The sequence below is a fragment of the Hyperoodon ampullatus genome (assembly GCF_949752795.1).
Source record: "Hyperoodon ampullatus genome assembly, chromosome: 2".
NCBI lineage: Eukaryota > Metazoa > Chordata > Mammalia > Artiodactyla > Ziphiidae > Hyperoodon > Hyperoodon ampullatus.
In genome coordinates this window covers 126,798,451-126,818,945 of record NC_136915.1, presented here as the reverse complement: position 1 = coordinate 126,818,945, position 20,495 = coordinate 126,798,451, and the positions used below count along the sequence as shown (strand labels likewise).

Sequence of the window (20,495 nt, the reverse complement as noted above, 5' to 3'; positions counted from 1 at the left end):
TATCTTTCCTAAGTTGTACATCCAAGCCTCTCCTTGTAGATGTACACTAGCAGCTGAACAGCAGAATCGTAAAATTAGAAGAAATAACAAGTAGCACTACCGGCTAATCTGGGAAATTTTCAGTTAAACAGGACTTGAAATGATCTGAATTACTCCACAGGCATACCTCGGAGATATCACTGGCTCTGGAACAGACCACTGCAATAAAGCTAATATCGCAATAAGGCGAGTCACAAGAACTTTTTCGTTTCCCAGGGCATATAGTTATGTTTACACTATACTGTAGTCTATAATGTGTGCAATAACATTATATCTAAATAACTTGCTAAAAAGTTCTAACCATCATCTGAACCTTCAGAGAGTCCTAATATTTTTGCCGGTGGAGAGTCTGGCGTCCATGTTGACGGCTGCTGACTGATCAGGGTGCTGTTTGCTGAAGGCTGGGGTGGCTGTGGACATTTCTTAAAATAAAATAACAATGAAGTTTGCTGCATCGATTGACTCTTCCTTTCACAAATGATTTCTCTGTAGCATGTAATGCTGTTTGATAGCATTTTACCCACAGTAGACTTCTTTCAAGATTGGACTCAATTCTCTCAAATCCTGCTGCTGCTTTATCAATTAAATTTATGCAATATTCTAAACACTGTGTTTTCATTTCAACAATCTTCACAGCATCTTCACCAGGAGTAGATTCCATCTCAAGAAACCACTTTCTTTATTCATCCATAAGAAGCAACTCCTCATGTGTTCAAGTTTTATCATGAGGTTACAGCAATTCAGTCATTATCTTCAGGCTCCACTTCTAATTCTAGTTCTCTTGCTGTTTCCACCATATCTGCAGTTACTTCTTCCACTGAAGTCTTGAACCCCTCAAAGTCACCCATGAAGGTTGGAATCAACTTCTTCCAAACTCCTATTAATGTTGAACTTTTGACTTCTTCCCATGAATGATAAGTTCTTAATGGCATCTAGAATGGTGAATCTTTTCCAGGCTTTCAATTTATTTTGCCCAGATCCATCAGAGGAATCACTATCTACAGCAGCTAGAGCCTTACAAAATGAATTTCTTAAATAATAAGACTTGAAAATTGAAATGACTCCTTAATCCATGGGTTTCAGAATGGATGCGTCTTAGCAGGCATGAAAACAGCATTAACCTCATCATACATTTCCATTAGATGACCAGGTCCATTGTAATGAGCAGTAGTAATATTCTGAAAGGAATCTTTCATCTGAACAGTAGGCATCAACAGTGGGCTTAGAATATTCAGTAAACCATGTTGTAAACAGATGTGCTGTCATCTAGGCTTTGTTGTTCCATTTATAAACCACAGGCAGAGTAGATTTAGTATAATTCTTAAGCACCTTAGGAGTTTTGGAATGATAAATGTACACTGGCTTCAACTTAAAGTCACCAGCTGCAATAGCCCCTAACAAAAGAGTCAGTCTGTCCTTTGAAGCTTTGAAGCCAGGCATTAACTTCTCCTCCCTAGCTATGAAAGTCCTAGATGGCATCTTCTTCCAAAAGAAGGCTGTTTCAACTTCATTGAAAATCTGTTGTTTAGTGTAGCCACCTTCATCAATTATCTTAGCTGGATAACTTGCTGCAGCTTCTACATCAGCACTTGCTGTTTTACTTTGAACTTTTATGTTATGGAGACAGCTTCTTTCCTTAAACCTCATGAACCAACATCTCCTAGTTTCAAGATTTTCTCCTGCAGCTTCCGTACCTCTCTCAGCCTTCAAACAATTCAAGAGTGTTAGGGCATGAGTCTAGATTAGGCTTTTGACTAAGGCAATGTTGTAGCTGCTTTGATCTTCTATCTGGACCACTCAAACTTTCTCTACATCAGCAGTAAGACTGTTTTGCATTCTTATAATTTGTGTGTTCACTGGCATAGCACTTTTAATTTCCTTCAAAGAACTTTTCTTTTGCATTCACAATTTGGCTAACTAGAGCAAGAGGCCTAGCTTTGGGCTTATCTCTGCTTTCAACATGCCTTCTTCACTAAGCTTAATCATTTCTAGCTTTTGATTTAAACTGAGGGACATGTGATTCTTCCTTTACCTTGAATACTTGGAGGCAACTGTAGGGTTATTAATCAGACTAATTTCAATAATGTTGTGTCTCAGGGAATAGGGAGGCCTAAGGAGAGGGAGAGAAATGGGGGAATGCCCAGTCAGTGGAGCAGTCAGAACACACACAATATCTATTGCCCATCTTGTAGAAGTGTGGTTCATGGTGTCCCCAAAATATTACAATAGTAATATCAAAGATGACTGACTACAGATCACCATAACAAATATAATAATAATGAAAAAGTTCAAAATATTTCCAGAATTACCAAAATGTGATAGATACATGAAGTGAGCAAACGTTGTTGGAAAAATGGCGCTGATAGACTTGTTGGGGGCAGGACTGGCACAAACCTTTAATTTGCAAAAACGTGCATTATCTGTGAAGCACAATAAAGGGAAGTGCAATAAAACGAGGTTTGTATGTATTGCTTAAGAAGAACAAAGAAGTAGGTTTGGAGTATCTCTTATTAATGCATTTTAATTGAACTATAAAATATTTGCACTGGAAAGAATTATTATAGACCTAATCCAAACCCCTCATTTTCAAATGAGAAAACCAAGGCCTGAAATTATCATACTAAAGTTATCCAAAAGCATCATAACGTGAATAAAATTCCTATTAATTCTAATCCAACCCTGAAGTGCAGGCTCCATAACTGTTTCTTTATTCTTAAAACCTAGGTTAGGTATCCTTTGAAATAACTCCTACCACCTCTGACATGCCATGCTCATCACACAGAAATGCAAATGGCATACTTCTTTATGTCTCTTCTACTAAACTGTGAGGAACTTGAGGACAGGGATCTTAATTTATTTATCTTTACTTGATACAAAACAGATGAGTAGTAAATGTTTGTGAGTAATTTTATGGAAAATTGTTCTTTCGGCTATTGATGACTACTCAACACCAAAAGGTAATAAAAATTACACAGTTTCTAAAATAGTATGAGCTTGTTACTGAGAATTGGGACAAGTAGGGAAGAGAACAGTCTTGAATTACCTTGTTCTGAACTAAGCACAACATTCACTGGTAATTCATAGTGTTTAAATAACCTTTTTCACTTACATGAACTCTTCAGAATGTTGCAGAAATATGAATTTGTGGGGTAATTCTTTTTTTAAAATTTATTTTATTTATTTTTACTTTGGCTGCATCGGGTCTTCGTTGCTGTGTGAGAAATAGAGACTTCACTCTTAAAGGGCACATACAAAACCTCACATATACCAGGACCCAGGGCAAAAGCAGTAATTTGCTTGGAAACTGGGCCAGATCTACCTGCTAGTCTTGGAGAGTCTCCCAGAGACCTGGTAGTGGCTATGGCTCACCTTGGGGACATAAATACAGGCAGCAGCCATACTTGGGAGCTTTCTACTGCATGGACACTGATGCCGGCAGCCACCATAGTGGGATTCTCCCTCTGGCTCATTAGCGCCACAACCTGGCCCCACCCAATAGCCTCAGGTGACGCTTCAGGACAAACAACTAACTGGGCAGGGAAACAGCACCATCCATCAGCAGGCAAGCTGCCTAAAGAATTCCTGAGCCCACAGCCACTTTTAGACATGCCTTTAGACACTGCCTACCAGAGGGCCAAGACCGTAGTCCACCCACCAGTGAGTAGGCACTGGCCTTGCCCTCCGGGAAACCTGCACGAGCCTCTAGACCAACCTCACCCACCAGAGGGCACACACCAGATGCAAGAAAACCACAGTCCTGCAGCCTGAGGATGCAGCCTGCCAGCAGCATGCCAGATCCTGCCCTTAGAGCAGCTGGGCCCTGGCCCTGGCCACTAGCAGGCCAACACAAGCTTAGGGACACCCTGGGCTCCACAACCAACTGTGTAAGGAACCAGCTCCCCCTGTCCCCATCAGTGATCTGACACCAGCTCTGGGATCCCAGGACTGTGCAGCCAGAATACAAGACCCAGATCTGCCTACCTGTAGTCTGGCACTAAGCCCAGGACCTGGCTTCACCCACCACTAGGAGGACAAAGGCCACGGGGAGTCTTCTGGACCTTGACTCCACCCACCAGTGAACCAGAACTAGTCCTGGGGTCCCCTGGGGTTCTGAAGTCAGCTGTCTAATGACTAGGCCCCACTAATAAGCAGCTGTCAGCCTCCACACAAGGCAGGGGCTGGCAACGAGCTGGACTAGGGGCCAACTAAGCCTACCAGGTCACCCACATAATGGCCCCAACAGAAGGACCCACACAGCCTTCATAGGGGGAACACGCAGAGCATACACTTTGGGTGACAAGAGGGGAGTGCACCACTGGGACGCATAAGTTGCCTCCTACAGAAGGCAACTTCTCCAAGGTTGGGAAATGTAATGAACCTACCAGATACATAAAAATAAAAACATCAAAATAGACAAAATGAGGCAGCAGAAAAACATGTTCCAGATGAAGGAACAATATAAAACCCCAGAAGAACTAAGTCAAGTGACAATAGGCAATTTACCCAAGAAAGAATTCAGGGTAACGATCGTAGAAGTGATTAAAGACCTCAAGACAAGAATGAATGTACAGAGCAAGAAGGTAGAAGTTTTTAAAAAGGAGTTAGAAAATATAAAGAACAGAGATGAAGACTACAATAACTGAAATGAAAATTAAACTAGAAGGAATCAACAATGAAACAGAGGAGAATGGATCTGTGAGCTGTTAGACATAGTGGTGGAAATCACTGATGCTGAACAGAAAAAAGAAAAAAGAATGAAAAGATATGAGGACAGTTTAAGAGACTCTGGAATAACATCAAGCACAATAATATTCTCACCATAGGGGTCCCAGAAGGAGAAAAGAGAGAGAAAGGGGCTGAAAACATATATGAAGATATAATAGCTGAAAATGTCCCTATCCTGGGAGGAAACAGTCACCCAAGTCCGGGAAGCACAGAGTCCAATACGGGATTAACCCAAAGAGGAGCACACCAAAACGGATCGCAATTAAAATGACGAAAATTAAAGACAGAGAATACAGTACATCCCCTACATATGAATGAGTTCCATTCCAAGAGCACGTTTGTAAGTCCAATTTGTTCGTAAGTCCAACAAAGTTAGCCTACGTACCCAACTAACACAATTGGCTATATAGTACTGTACTGAAATAGATTTACAATACTTTTCACACAAATAATACATAAAAAAACAAAAAATTAAAAAAAATTTTTAATCTTACACTACAGTACCTTGAAAAGTACAGTAGTACAGTACAACATCTGGCGTACAGGGGCTGGCATCAAGTGAACAGGCAAGAAGAGTTACTGACTGCAGGAGGGAGAGGAGGTGGGAGATGGCAGAGCTGAAGGATCGTCAGCAATAGGAGATGGAGGGTAGGCTGTAATTTCATTCACGCCTGACAATGATGGAACACACGTTTTCATCTTTGAAAGTTCGCAAGTTGAAAGTTTGTATGTAGGGGACTTACTGTTTTAAAAGCAGCAAGGGAAAAGCAACAAATAACATATAAGCAAACTCCCAGAATTCTATCAGCTGATTTTTCAGCAGAAGCTCTGCAGTCCAGAATGGAGTGGCACGATATATTTTAAGTGATGAAATGGAAAAACCTACAACCAAGAACACTCTACCCAGCAAGGCACTTTTCAGATTTGATGAAGAGACCAAAAGCTTTAGACACAATTAAAAGCTAAAAGAATTCAACACCACCAAACCAGCTTTACAACAAATGTTAAAGGAACGTCTCTAGGCGTAAAAGAAAAGGCCACAACTAGAAACAAGAAAATTATGAAATGAAAAAGCTCAATGGTAAATGCAAACATTGAGTAAAGATAGGATATCATCCATGTACTATGCTAGTGGGAAGGTTAAAAGACAAAAGTAGTAAAACTGTCTATATCCACAATAAGCAGTTAAGGAATATACAAAACAATTAGATGTAAAAAATGATATCAAAGACAGTAATCATGAGGGGAGGAGAGTACAAATGCAGGGTTGTTAAAGCATATTTGAAATTCAGAGATCAGGAGATTGGATCAAGATGGTGGAGTAGAAGGATGTGCGCTCACTCCCTCTTGTGAGAGTACCAAAATCACAACTAACTGCTGAACACAAGCAAGACACAGGAATTCACCAGAAAAGATACCCCACATCCAAAGACAAAGGAGAAGCTGCAATGAGATGGTAGGAGGGTGCAATGACAATAAAATCAAATCCCATAACCGCTGGGTGGGTGACTCGCAAACTGGAGAACAATTATACCACAGAAGTCCACCCACTAGAGTGAAGGTTCTGAATCCCACGTCAGGCTTCCCAACCTGGGGTCCAGCAACAGGAGGAGGAATTACCAGAGGATCAGACTCTGAAGGCTAGTGGGATTTGATTGTAGGACTTCAATAGGACTGGAGGAAGCAGAGACTCCACTCTTGGAGGGCACACACATAGTAGTGTGTGCATCAGGATCCAGGGTAAGAGCAGTGACCCCATAGGAGACTGAGCCAGACCTACCTGCTAGTGTTAGAAGGTCTCCTGCAGAGGCATGGTGGGGGGGCGCTGGTGGTGGCTGTGGCTCATCGTGAGGACAAGGACACTGGCAGCAGAAGTTCTGGGAAGTACTCTGTGGCATAAGCCCTCCCAGAGTCTGCCAGTAGCCACAACAAAGAGCCTATAGGCTCCAGTGCTGGGTCGCCTCAGGCCAAACAGACAACAGGGAGGGAGCTCAGCCCCACTCATCAGCAGACAAGCAGATTAAAGTTTTACCGAGCTCTGCCCGCCAGAGCAACACCCAGCCCTACCACCACCAGTCCCTCCAATCAGGAAACTTGCACAAGCTTCTTAGATAACCTCATCCACCAGAGGGCAGACAGCAGAAGCAAGAATAACTACAATCCTGCAGCCTGTGGAATGAAAACCACATTCACAGAAAGACAGACAAAATGAAAAGGCAGAGGACTATATACCAGATGAAACAATAAAATAAAACCCCAGAAAAACAGCTAAATGAAGTGGAAATAGGCAACCTTCCAGAAAAAGAATTCAGAATAATGATAGTAAAGATGATCCAGGACCTTGGAAAAAGAATGGAGGCAAATATTGAGAAGATGCAAGAAATGTTTAACAAAGACCTAGAAGAATTAAAGAACAAACAAACAGAGATGAACAATACAAAAACTGAAATGAAAAACACACTAGAAGAAATCAATAGCAGAATAACTGAGGCAGGAGAACATATAAGTGACCTGAAACACAGAATGGTGGAAATCACTGCCATGGATCAGAATAAAGAAAAAAAGAATGAAAAAAGGAAGAGAGCTTAAGACACCTCTGGGACAACATTAAATGCATGACATTTGCATTACAGGGGTCCCAGAAGGAGAAGAGAGACAGAAAGGACCTGAGAAAATATTTGAAGAGATTACAGTTGAAAACTTTCCTAACATGGGAAAGGAAATAGCCATCCAAGTCCAGGAAGTGCAGAGAGTCCCAGGCAGGATAAACCCAAGGAGAAACACACCGAGACATATAGTAATCAAATTGACAAAACTTAAAGACAAAGAAAAATTATTAAAAGAAACAAGGAAAAATGACAAATAACATACAAAGGAACTCCCATAAGGTTAACAGCTGATTTCTCAGCAGAAACTCTACAAGGCAGAAGGGAGTGGCATGATATATTTAAAATGATGAAAGGGAAGAACATAAAACCAAGATTACTCTACTTGGCGAGGATCTCACTCAGAATTGATAGAGAAATCAAAAGCTTTACAGAAAAGCAAAAGCTAAGAGAATTCAGCACCACCAAACAAGCTCTACAACAAATGCTAAAGGCAATTCTCTAAGTGGGAAACACAAGAGGAGAAAAGGACCTACAAAAACAAACCCAAAACAACTAAGAAAATGGTATAGGAAAATACATATCAATAATTACCTTAAATGTGAGTGGATTAAATGCTCCAACCAAAACACACAGATTGGCTGAACGGATACAAAAACAAGACTTGTATATATGCTGTCTACATGAGACGCACTTCACATCTAGGGACACATACAGACTGAAAGTGAGGGGATGGAAAAACATATTCCATGCAATTGGAAATCAAAAGAAAGCTGGAGTAGCAATACTCATATCAGATAAAACAGACTTTAAAATAAAAACTGTTACAAGAGATAAGGAAGGACACTGCATAATGATCAAGGGATCAATCCAAGAAGAAGATATAACAATTATAAATATATATGCACCCAACATAGGAGCACCTCAGTACGTAAGGCAAATACTAACAGCTACAAAAGAGGAAACTGACAGTAACACAATAATAGTGGGGGACTTTAACACCTCACTTACACCAATGGATAGATCATCCAGACAGAAAATTAATAAGGAAACAAAAGCTTTAAATGACACAATAGACCTGATAGATTTAATTGATATTTATAGCACATTCCATCTGAAAACAGCAGATTACACTTTCTGCTCAAGTGCATACAGAACATTCTCCAGGATAGATCACATCTTGGGTCACAAATGAAGCCTCGGTAAATTTAAGAAAATTGAAATCATATCGAGCATCTTTTCCGACCACAACAGTATGAGATTAGAAATAAATTACATGGAAAAAAATGAAAAAGAAAACAAACACATGGAGGCTAAACAACACGTTACTAAATAATCAAGAGAACACTGAAGAAATCAAAAAGGAAGTTAAAAAACACCTACAGACAAATGACAATGAAAACATGACGATCCAAAACCTATGGGATGCAGCAAAAGCAGTTCTAACAGGGAAGTTTATAGCAATACAATCTTACCTCAAGAAAAAAGAAAAATCTCAAATAAACAATCTAACCTTCGATTGTTAGAGAATCTAAGAGAACTAGAGAAAGAAGAACAAACAAAACCCAAAGCCAGTAGAAGTAAAGAAATCATAAAGATTAGAGCAGAAATAAATGAAATAGAAACAAAGAAAACAAGAGCAAAGATCAATAAAACTAAAAGCTGGTTCTTTGATAAGATGAACAAAATTGATAAAACTTTAGCCAGACTCATCAAGAAAAACAGGGAGTGGACTCAAATCAATAAAATTAGAAATGAAAAAGGAGAAGTTACAATGGACACCACAGAAATACAAAGCATCATAAGAGACTACGACAGGCAACTCTATGCCAATAAAATAGACGATCTGGAAGAAATGGACAAATTCTTAGAAAGGTATAACCTTCCAAGACTGAGCCAGGAAGAAATAGAAAATACGAACAGACCAATCGTAAGTAATGAAATTGAAAGTGTGATTAAAAATCTTCCAACAAACAATAATCCAGCACGAGATGGCTTCACAGGTGAATTCTATCAAATATTTAGAGAAGTGCTAAAACCCATACTTCTCAAACACTTCCAAAAAATTGCAGAGGAAGGAGCACTCCCAAACTCATTCTACAAGGCCACCATCACCCTGATACCAAAACCAGACAAAGATGTCACAAAAAAAAGAAAATTACAGACCAATATCACTGATGAATATAGATGCAAAAATCCTCAACAAAATACTAGAAAACAGAATCTAACAACACATTAAAAGGAGCAGGGCTTCCCTGGTGGCGCAGTGGTTGAGAGTCCGCCTGCCGATGCAGGGGACACAGGTTCATGCCCCGGTCCGGGAAGATCCAACATGCCATGGGGAGGCTGGGCCCATGAGCCATGGCCGCTGAGCCCGCACGTCCAGAGCCTGTGCTCCGCAACGGGAGAGGCCACAACAGTGAGAGGCCCGCGTACCGCAAAAAAAAAAAAAAGGATCATACACCATGATCAAGTGGGATTTATCCCAGGGATGCAAGGATTCTTCAATATACACCAATCAATGAGATACACCATATTAACAAATTGAAGAATAAAAACCATATAATCATCTCAAAAGATGCAAAACAATCTTCTGACAAAATTCAACACCCATTTATGATAAAAGCTCTCCAGAGAGTGGGCATAGAGGGAAACTACCTAAACATAATAAAGGCCATATATGACAAACCCACAGCAAACATCATTCTCAATGGTGAAAAACTGAAAGCATTTTCTCTAAGATCAGGAACAAGACAAGGAGGTCCACTCTCACCACTATGATTCAACATAGTTTTGGAAGTCCTAGCCTTGGCAATCAGAGATGAAAAAGAAATAAAAGGAATCCAAACTGGAAAAGAAGAAGTAAAACTGTCACTGTTTGCAGATGACATGATACTATACATAGAGAATACTAAAGATGCCACCAGAAAACTGCTAGAGCTAATCAATGAATGTGGTAAGGTTGAAGGATACAAAATTAATGCAAAGAAGTCTCTTGCATTCCTATAAACCAACAAGGAAAGATCAGAAAGAGAAATTAAGGAAACAATCCCATTCACCATTGTTACAAAAATAATAAGATACCTAGGAATAAACCTACCTAAGGATGTAAAGGACCTGTATGCAGAAAACTATAAGACACTGATGAAAGAAATCAAAGATGACAAAAAGAGATGGAGAGATATACCATGTTCTTGGATTGGAAGAATCAATATTGTGAAAATGACTATACTACCCAAAGCAATCTGCAGATTCAATGCAATCCCTATAAAATTAACAGTGGCATTTTCTATAGAACTAGAACAAAAATCTTAAAATTTGTATGGAGACACAAAAGACTCCGAATAGCCAAAACAATCGAGGGAAAAAAACGGAGCTGGAGGAATCTGACTCCTTGACTTCAGACTCTATTACAAAGCTACAGTAATCAAGACAATATGGTACTGGCACAAAAACAGAAATATAGGTCAATGGAACAGGATAGAAGGCCCAGAGATAAACCCATTCACCTATGGTCACCTAACCTATGACAAAGGAGGCAAGAATATACAATGGAGAAAAGACAGTCTTTTCAATAAGTGGTGCTGGGAAAACTGGACAGGTACATGTAAATGAATGAAATTAGAACACTCCCTGACACCATACACAAAAATAAACTCAAAATGGATTAAGGACCTAAATATAAGACCAGAAACTATAAAACTTTAGAGGAAAATATAGGAAGAACACTCTATGGCATAAATCACAGCAAGATCTTTTTTGACCCACCTCCTAGAGTAATGGAAATAAAAAAAAAATAAACAAATGGGACCTAATGAAACTTAAAACTGTTTGCACAGCAAAGGAAACTACAAACAAGTCGAAAACACAATCCTCAAAATGGGAGAAAATATTTGCAAACGAAGCAACGGATAAAGGATTAATCTCCAAACTACATGAACAGCTCATGCAGCTCAATATTAAAAAAACAAACAACCAGATCCAAAAATGGGCAGAAGACCTAAATAGACATTTATCCAAAGAAGACATACAGATGGCCAAGAGGCACATGAAAAGCTGCTCAACATCACTAATTATTAGAGCAATGCAAACCAAAACTACAATGACGTATCACCTCACACTGGTTAGAATGGCCGTCATCAGAAAATCTGCAAACAACAAATGCTGGAGAGGGTGTGGAGAAAAGGGAACCCTCTTGCACTATTGATGGGAATGTAAATTGCTACAGCCACTATGGAGAACAGTACAGAGGTTCCGTAAAAAACTAAAAATAGAACTACCACATGACCCAGCAATCCCACTACTGGGCATATACCCAGAGAAAACCATAACTCAAAAAGACACATGCACCCCAATGTTCACTGCAGAACTATTTACAATAGCCAGGTCATTGAAGCAACCTAAATGCCCATAGAGAGATGAGTGGATAAAGAAGATGTGGTACATATATATAATGGAATATTACTCAGCCATAAAAAGGAATAAAATAGGGTCATTTGTAGAGACGTGGATGGACCTAGGGACTGTCATACAGAGTGAACTAAGTCAGAAAGAGAAATACAAATATCATATATTAATGCATATATGTGGAATCTAGAAAAATGGTACAGATGCACCAGTTTTCAAGGTAGAAAGAGACACAGATGTAGAGAATAAACATATGGACTCCATGGCGGGAAATGGGAGCATGGGGGTGGTGGTGGTAAGAATTGAGAGATTGGGATTGATACATATACTCTAATACGTATAAAATAGATAACATTATAATAAGAACCTGCTGTAAAAAAAATATAAAATAAAATTCAAAACAAGAGAAATTCAGAGATCAGCAACTTAAAACAATCATTCGTACAAACACACTCACACACACACACACACACACATATATATGTATAATAGTAACCTCCTGGTAACCACAAAATATCTATAATAGACATACATACAAAAAAGAAAAAGGAAGCCAAACATAACACTAAAGACAGTCATCAAATTACAAAAGAACAAAAGAAGAAAGGAAAAAAATGGCCTCCGAAACAAGCCTAAAACAATTAACAAAATGGCAATAGGAACGTACCTATTGATAATTACCTCAAATGTAAATGTACTAAATGCTCCAATCAAAAGACAGAGAGTGGCTGAATAGATACAAAAACAAGACCCGTATGCGGCCTACAAGAGACTCACCTCAGATATAATGACACAAACAGAATGAAAGTGAGGGGACTGGAAAAGGTATTCCGTGAACATGGAAATGAAAAGAAAGCTAGAGTACAAATACTTATATCAGACAAAATAGACTTTAAAATAAAGACTGCTGCCAGAGACAAAGAAGGACACTACATAATGATCAAGGAATCAATCCAAGAAGAAGATATAATAATTGTATATACATATACATGTACATATATATATATATATGCATTCACCCAACATAGGAGCACCTCAATATATAAGGCAAGTATTAATGGACATAAAAAGTAATCTAGAGAGAAGAAATCCTCAAGAAAATATTAACAAAGTGAATCCAACAATACATTAAAAGGATCATACACCATGATCATGTGGAATTTATCCTGGGGATGCAAGGATTTTTCAAAATCTGCAAACCAATCAACGTGATACACCACATTAACAAACTGAAGAATAAAAACAATATGATCATCTCACTAGATGCAGAAAAGCTTTTGACAACTTCAACACCCATTTATGATAACAGCTCTCCAGACAGTGGGCACAGAGGGAACACACCTCAACATAATAAAGGCCATATATGACAAACCCACAGCAAACATCATACCCAACAGTGAAAAGCTGGAAGCATTTCCTCTAAGATCAGAAACAAGACAAGGATGCCACTCTTGCCATTTTTATTTAACATAGTTTTGGAAGTCCTAGCCACAGCAATCAGACAAGCATAAGAAATAAAAAGAATCCAAACTGGAAAGGAAGAAGTAAAACAGTCATTGTTTGCAGGTGACATGATTGTATACACAGAAAATCCTAAAAATGTTACCAGAAAATTACTATTGCTCATCAGTGAATTTGGTAAAGTTGCAGGATATAAAATTAACATACAGAAATGTTTCATTTCTACACGTTAACTACGAACTATCACAAAAAGAAATTAAGGAAACAATCCCATTTACCATCGAGCCAAAAAGAATAAAATACCTAAGAATAAATCTACCTACGGAGGTAAAAGAACTGTACTTGGAAAAGTATGACAATGATGAAAGAAAGTGAAGATGACACAAAAATATGGAAGATATTCAGTGTTCTTGAATTGGAAGAATTAATATTGTTAAAATGGCCATACTACCCAAGGCAATACACAGATTGAATGCAATCCCTAATAAAATACCAATGGCATTTTTCACAGAACTAGAACAAATAATTTTAAAATTTGTATGGAAACACAAAACACCCGAATAGCCAAGACACTCTTGAGAATGAAGAATAGAGCTGGGGCAATCACATTCCCTGACTTCAGACTGTATACAAAGCTACAGGAATCAAAACAGTGTGGTACTGGCTCAAAAACAGACACATAGATAAATGGAAGAGAATAGAGAGCCCAAAAATAAACCCATGCACTTATGGTCACCTAAACTATGACAAAGGAGGCAAGAATATACAATGGAGAAAAGACAGTCTCTTCAATAAGTGGTGCTGGGAAAACTGGACAGCTACATGTAAAAGAATGAAATTAGAATATTCTCTAACAACATATACAAAAATAAACTCAAAATGGATTAACGAATTAAATTTAAGACCAGATATTGTAAAACTTCTAGAGGAAAACATAGGCAGAACACTCTTTGACATAAATGGCAGCAATATTTCTTTTGACCTGTTTCCTAAAGCAAAGAAAATAAAGGCAAAAATAAATGGACCTAATTAAACTTAAAAGGTTTTGTACAGCAAAGAAACCATTGACAAAATGAAAGGACAACCTACTGAATGGGAGAAAATATTTGCAAATGATATGACCGAAAAGGGGTTAATATCCAATATATATAAACAGCTCAAAGACTGAAAATCAAAAAAATAAACAACTCAATTAAAAAATGGGCAGAAGAACTGAATAGACATTTTTCCAAAAAGGAAATGCAGATGGCCAAGAGGCACATGAAAAAATGCTAATCATCAGGGAAATGCAAATCAAAACCACAATGAGATATCACATCACATCTGACAGAATGGCTATTATCAAAAAAAAATGTTGGTGAGGATGTAGAGAAAAGGGAAGTCTTGTACACTGTTGGTAGGAATGTATATTGGTACAGCCGTTATGGGATACAGTATGGGGGTTTCTCAAAAAACTAAAACTAGAACTACCATGTAACACAGAAATTCCACTCCTGGGTATAGATTAAAAAAAAAACCCAAACCACTAATTCATAAAAGATACATGCACCCTAATGTTCACAGCAGTATCATTTACAATTGCAAGATACAGAAGCAACCTAAGTGTCCACCAACTGAAAAATGGAAAAAAATATGGTTATATATATATTAGTGGTTATATATATAAAAGATGTGGTTATATATATACTTACTGCTCAGCTGTAAAGAAAAAGAATGAAACTTTGCCATTTGCAGCAACATGGATGGACTTGGAGGGTATTATGTTAAGTGAAATAAGTCAGACAGAGAAAGATAAATACTGTATGATATTACTTATATGTGAAATCTACAAAATATAACAAATTAGTGAATATAACAAAAAAGAAGCAGACTCACCGATATAAAAAACAAACTAGTGGTTGTCAGTGGGGAGAGGAAAGGGGGGAGAGGCAATATAGGAGTAGGGAATTAAGAGGTACATACTATTAAGCATAAAATAGGCTAAAAGGATATAGTATACAACATGGGGAATATAGCCAATACTTTATGGTAACTATAAATGGAGTATAACCTTTAAAAACTGTATATATATATATATATATATATATATATATATATATATATATATATATATATACAGTAAAAACTGTAAAAACTGTATATATACAGTATATATATATACTGTAAAAACTGTAATATATATATATATATCCTTACAAAGAATAAAGCTTTAACAGTTAGCATAAAATTGGGCTCTAAAATTTTCAATCTCAGCTAGACCCTCAAGCAGTATCTGGAACCTCTTTACATGTCCCTGTTAGGTTTCTCTCTGGTTCTCTCTCCTCTCCCTATATAAGACAGTTGCTCTCCCCAAGCTTTTGACACTGACCATACACATTCTTCTCACTCTAAGAAGGCAGGGAAAGTATGGCCTTTAGGTAGGAATTATCCCAACTTCCTAACCAAATATTTATAAACATGTTTGCTTCAGTGGGCATTTCTATTTCTTTCCAATCAATGTCTCTACAAAGGTGCCCCACTTCTTTTGTAAAGGCTAATCCCTTCAGCTGTGCTTCATAGATCTTGCTTTTTTCTTATATCTTACCTTTTTGTATATTTATTAATCTTACAGCTTACTATCTATATATTGTATATCTTACTATCTGTATATTCTCATCTTAAATCTTATTTTTCTAGATAACCCCACTTTCAGAGTCCTTATTGGATTTTTCCCCTAAGTATACAGTTGTCCCTCATTATCCACAAGGGATTAGTTCCAGGACCCCTTTCAGATACAAAAATCTGTGGATGCTCAAGTCCCTTACATACAATGGCATAGAAGTTGCATATAACCTCTGCACATCCTCCAGCAAACTTTAAGTCATCTCTAGATTACTTATAATAACTAATATAATGTAAATGCTATATAATTAGTTGTAAATACAATGTAAATGCTATAGAAGTAGCTGCCTACCTGCAGCAAGTTCAAGTTTTGCTTTTTGGAACTATCTGGAATTAAGAATTATATATATGTGTGTGTGTGTATATATATATATACACACACATACATATATACACACACACATGCACACGCACACACACGCACAATTGGTTTGATTCACAGATGCAGAGCCCATGGATTCAGAGGGCTCACTGTATAGGGAAAACAAAAACAAAAACAAATATAATCCACTCTATAGGTGAAGTTCCATTTAGATACTGCTTCCTCTTTATTCTTCAAATTTCTTGAGTAGCCCATGCTTGGTATTTCCATTTATTTCACCTTCCATTTGAATTTTAAAATTAAAAAAAAAAAACTATTTCAAGAATAAAGGAAAGAACAGAAAAAGAAAACCACACCTAAGGGATGTTAACATTTTGTCACATATACTTTCAAACTTTTGGTTTTTGGAATATAAAACACAGAGATGCAGTAATATACCTTTCCCTAAGATTCAAACATTTTAACCTACAACAATGATAATCACATATTCAAGCAAATACTGTTGTAGAGTTACTTTGTATCATTGACATGCAAGTTTTTATACTTTTCTCCCACATATAGACAGTCATAAATATAGTCATCTCCTAGTTCATTCTCAGTTTTTGTAATAATGGTATCAGGTTTCCTAAATATCCTTTGTAGCATGCCTTTTTATATTTAAATACTTGAGATTCATCAATATTGATACAAGTCCAAGTTATTAATTTTTTATTGGGTATAATATTCCACTGTAAGAAAAGGACAAAATTTAATTATTATATACTCCCCTGTTAAAGATCTTTTCCTTCCTTTAAAAATCATATACCCCTTATTTCCGTTTCTTATCTTTTTGTGTTGGTTATAATCTATGATTAAAAACTGCCTAGAATGTGATATTGATAGACATCCTTAACTTGTTCTCACATTTAAAGAAAGTATTTGTAATATCCAACCAGTACCTATAAAGCTTGTGGAATATTTTTTAATAAAAACCTATTTATTTATTTTTTTATTTATTGAAGTATAGTTGATTTACCATATTATACTAATTTTAGGTGTACAGCAAAGTGATTCAGTATTTTTACAGATTGTACTCCATTAAAAGTTATTATAAGATAATGGCTCTAATTCCCGGTGCTATACAACATTCCATCATTGTTTATCTATTTTATACACAGTAGTTTCTATCCCTTAATCCTATACCCCTAACTTGCCCCTCTCCTTTTCCATCTTCCCACTGGTAACCACTAGTTTGTTGTCTACATCTGTGACTTTGCATATACATTCATTTGTATTATTTTTTAGATTCCACATATAACTGACATCATACAGTATTTGTCTTTCTTTGTCTGACATCTCATTAAGTATAATATTCTCTCGGCCCATCTATTTTGCTCCTAATGGCAGAATTTCATTCTTTTTGTGGCTGAGTAATATTTATATATATATTTACACATACACACACACACCATACCTTCTTTATTCATCTGTTGATGAACACATGGGTTGCTTCCATATCCTGGCTATTGTAAGTAGTGCTGATATGAACATAGGGGCACATGTATTTTTTACAAATTAGTGGTTTCTTTTTTTTCTGTATATAAACCTAGAAGTGGAATTGCTGGATCATATGGTAGTTCAATTTTTAGGTTTCTGAGGAAACTCTACTATTTTCCAAAGTGGCTGCACCAATTTACATTCCCACCAACAGTGTACAAGGCTTCCCTTTTCTCCACATCCTCATCAACAATTTGTTCTTTGTATACTTTTGGATGATAGCCATTCTGACAGCCAGGAGGTGATCTCTCATTGTGGTTTTGATTTGCATTTCTCTGATTAGTGATGTTGAACATCTTTTCATGTGCCTGTTAGCCATCTGTATGTTTCCTTTGGAGAAATGTCTATTCAGATCTTCTACCCATTTTTTGATCATGTGCTTGTTTTTTTGATATTGAGTTGTATGAGCTGTTTATATATTTTGGATATTAACCTTTGTTAGTCATATCATTTGCTAATATTTTTTCCCATTCCATAGGACGTCCTTTTGTTTTGTTGATGGGTTCCTTTGCTTGTGCAAAAGCTTTAAACTTTAATTAGGTCCTCATGTGTTTATTTTTGCTTTTATTTATTTTGCATTAGTCATAACACTGTATATAGAAACTCTTAAGGTCTCCACACGGAAACTACTAGAACTAATAAATGAATTCACCAAAGTTGCAGGATACAAGATTAATATACAGAAACCTGTTACTTTTCCACAGTTTTAATAATGAACTATCAGAAAAAGTAAAAAAAATCCCATTTAAAATCGCATCAAAAAGAATAAAATACTAACAAATAAACTTAAGCAAGAAGGTGAAAGACCTATACTCTGAAAGCTATAAAACATTGATTAAGGAAATTAATGATGATAAAAAGAAATGGAAAGATATTCCATGCTCTTAGACTTGAAGAATTAATATTGTTAAAATAGTCATAAGACCAAAAGTGATCTACAGATTTAATGCAATCTCTATCTAAACACCCATGACATTTTTCACAGAACTAGAACAAATAATCCTAAAATTCATATGGAAACACAAAAGACCCTGAATTGACAAAGCAAACTTGTTCTTTAACAAAGATGGAGGCATCACACTCCCAGACTTCAGACTATACTAGAAAGCTACAGTAATCAAAACAGCAGAGTACTGGCACAAAAACAGACACACAGATCAATGGAATGGAATAGAAAGCCCATATATAAACCCAAACACCTACAGTCAATTATTTTACAATAAAAACCTAGGGAACCTTCAAGATGGTGGAGGAGTAAGACGTGATCACCCTCCTCCCCAAAAATACAACTACATGTGGAAAAACTCCTATAGAACAGCTACTGAATGCTGGCAGAAGACTTCAGACTTCCCAAAAGGCCTAAATGAGCAAGAGCACCCTAATGAGCTGCTGCCTTAACACCATCCACTCTGGGCGGGAGCAGATGCCTGGAGGCGACCTACATGCAGAGGTGGGGCCAAAACGAAAGCTTAAGTCCAGGAGCTGGGCAAACAAAGAAGAGAAAGGGAAATTAAATTTCTCTCTGCAGCCTCAGGAGCAGCACATTAAACTCCCACAGTCAACTTGATGTACCCTGCAGCTGTGGAATACCTGAATAGACAATGAATCATCCTAAAATTGAGGCGGTGGACTTTGGAAGCAACTGTAGACTTCAGGTTTGCTGTCTGCACTGATTTGTTTCGGATTTTTATGTTTATATTAGTTTAGTTTTTAGCACTTGTTATCATTGGTAGATTTGTTTATTGGTTTGGTTGTTCTCTTCTTTTAAAAAAATTTATTATTATTATTATTTTTATTTTAATAATTTTATTTATTTATTTTTCATTCTTTTTTTCTCCCTTTTCTTCTGAGCTGTGTGGCTGACAGGGTCTTGGTGTTCCGGCCTGGTGTCAGCCCTGAGCCTGTGAGGTGGGAGAGCTGAGTTCAGGACACTGAAACAACAGAGACCTCCTGGTCCAATGTAATAACAATTGGCAAGAGCTCTTCCAGAGATCTCGATCTCAATGCTAAGACACAGCTCCACCCAACAGCCAGAAAGCTCCAGTGCTGGACGCCCGATGCCAAATAACTAGCAACACAGGAACACAACCCCACCCATCAGCAGAGAGGCTGCTTAAAATCATACTAAGTTCAAAGACACCCCAAAACACACCACTGGATGTGGCCCTGCCCACCAGAAAGAGAAGATCCAGCCCCACCCACCAAAACACAGGCACCAGTTCCCTCCAGCAGGAAGCCTACACAATGCACTGAACCAATCTCACCCACAGGGGGCAAACAGCAAAAACAATGGGAAATACGAACCTGCAGCCTGAAAAAAGGAAACCCTAAACACATTAAGTTAAACAAAAAGAGAAGACAGAGAAATGTGCAGCAGATGAAGGAGCAAGATGAAAACCCACCAGCACAAACGAATGAAGAGGAAATAGGCAGTCTACCTGAAAAAGAATTCAGAGTAATGATAGTAAAGATGATCAAAGATCTCGAAAATACAATGTAGAAAATAAAAGAAATATTTAACAACGACCTGGAAAAACTAAAGAGCAAACAAAAAATGATGAACAACACAATAAATGAAATTAAAAGTTCTCTGGCAGGTATCAAGAGCAGAAAAACAGAGGCAGAAAAACAGATGTTACCGGGAACATAAAATAGTGGAAATAACCACTGCAGAGGAGAATAAAGAAAAAAGAATGAAAAGAATTGAGGACAGTCTCAGAGACCTCTGGGACAACATC

General features: G+C 37.4%; 1 protein-coding gene and 1 pseudogene across 3 annotated transcripts in view; one reads left to right on the top strand and one right to left on the bottom strand.

Annotated features, from left to right (window-relative positions):
- AKT3 (AKT serine/threonine kinase 3) overlaps nucleotides 1–20,495 on the bottom strand; it is a gene marked incomplete at both ends in the record, with an annotated part of 378,522 nt that overhangs the window by 32,367 nt on the left and 325,660 nt on the right. The window lies entirely within an intron of this gene.
- Nucleotides 3,400–20,495, top strand: part of LOC307048606 (zinc finger CCCH domain-containing protein 15-like) — a 35,991-nt pseudogene continuing 18,895 nt past the window's right edge. The window contains exon 1 of the transcript in view: nucleotides 3,400–3,696. The product of the transcript in view is annotated as a zinc finger CCCH domain-containing protein 15-like (transcript). The remainder of the gene's footprint in view (nucleotides 3,697–20,495) is intronic.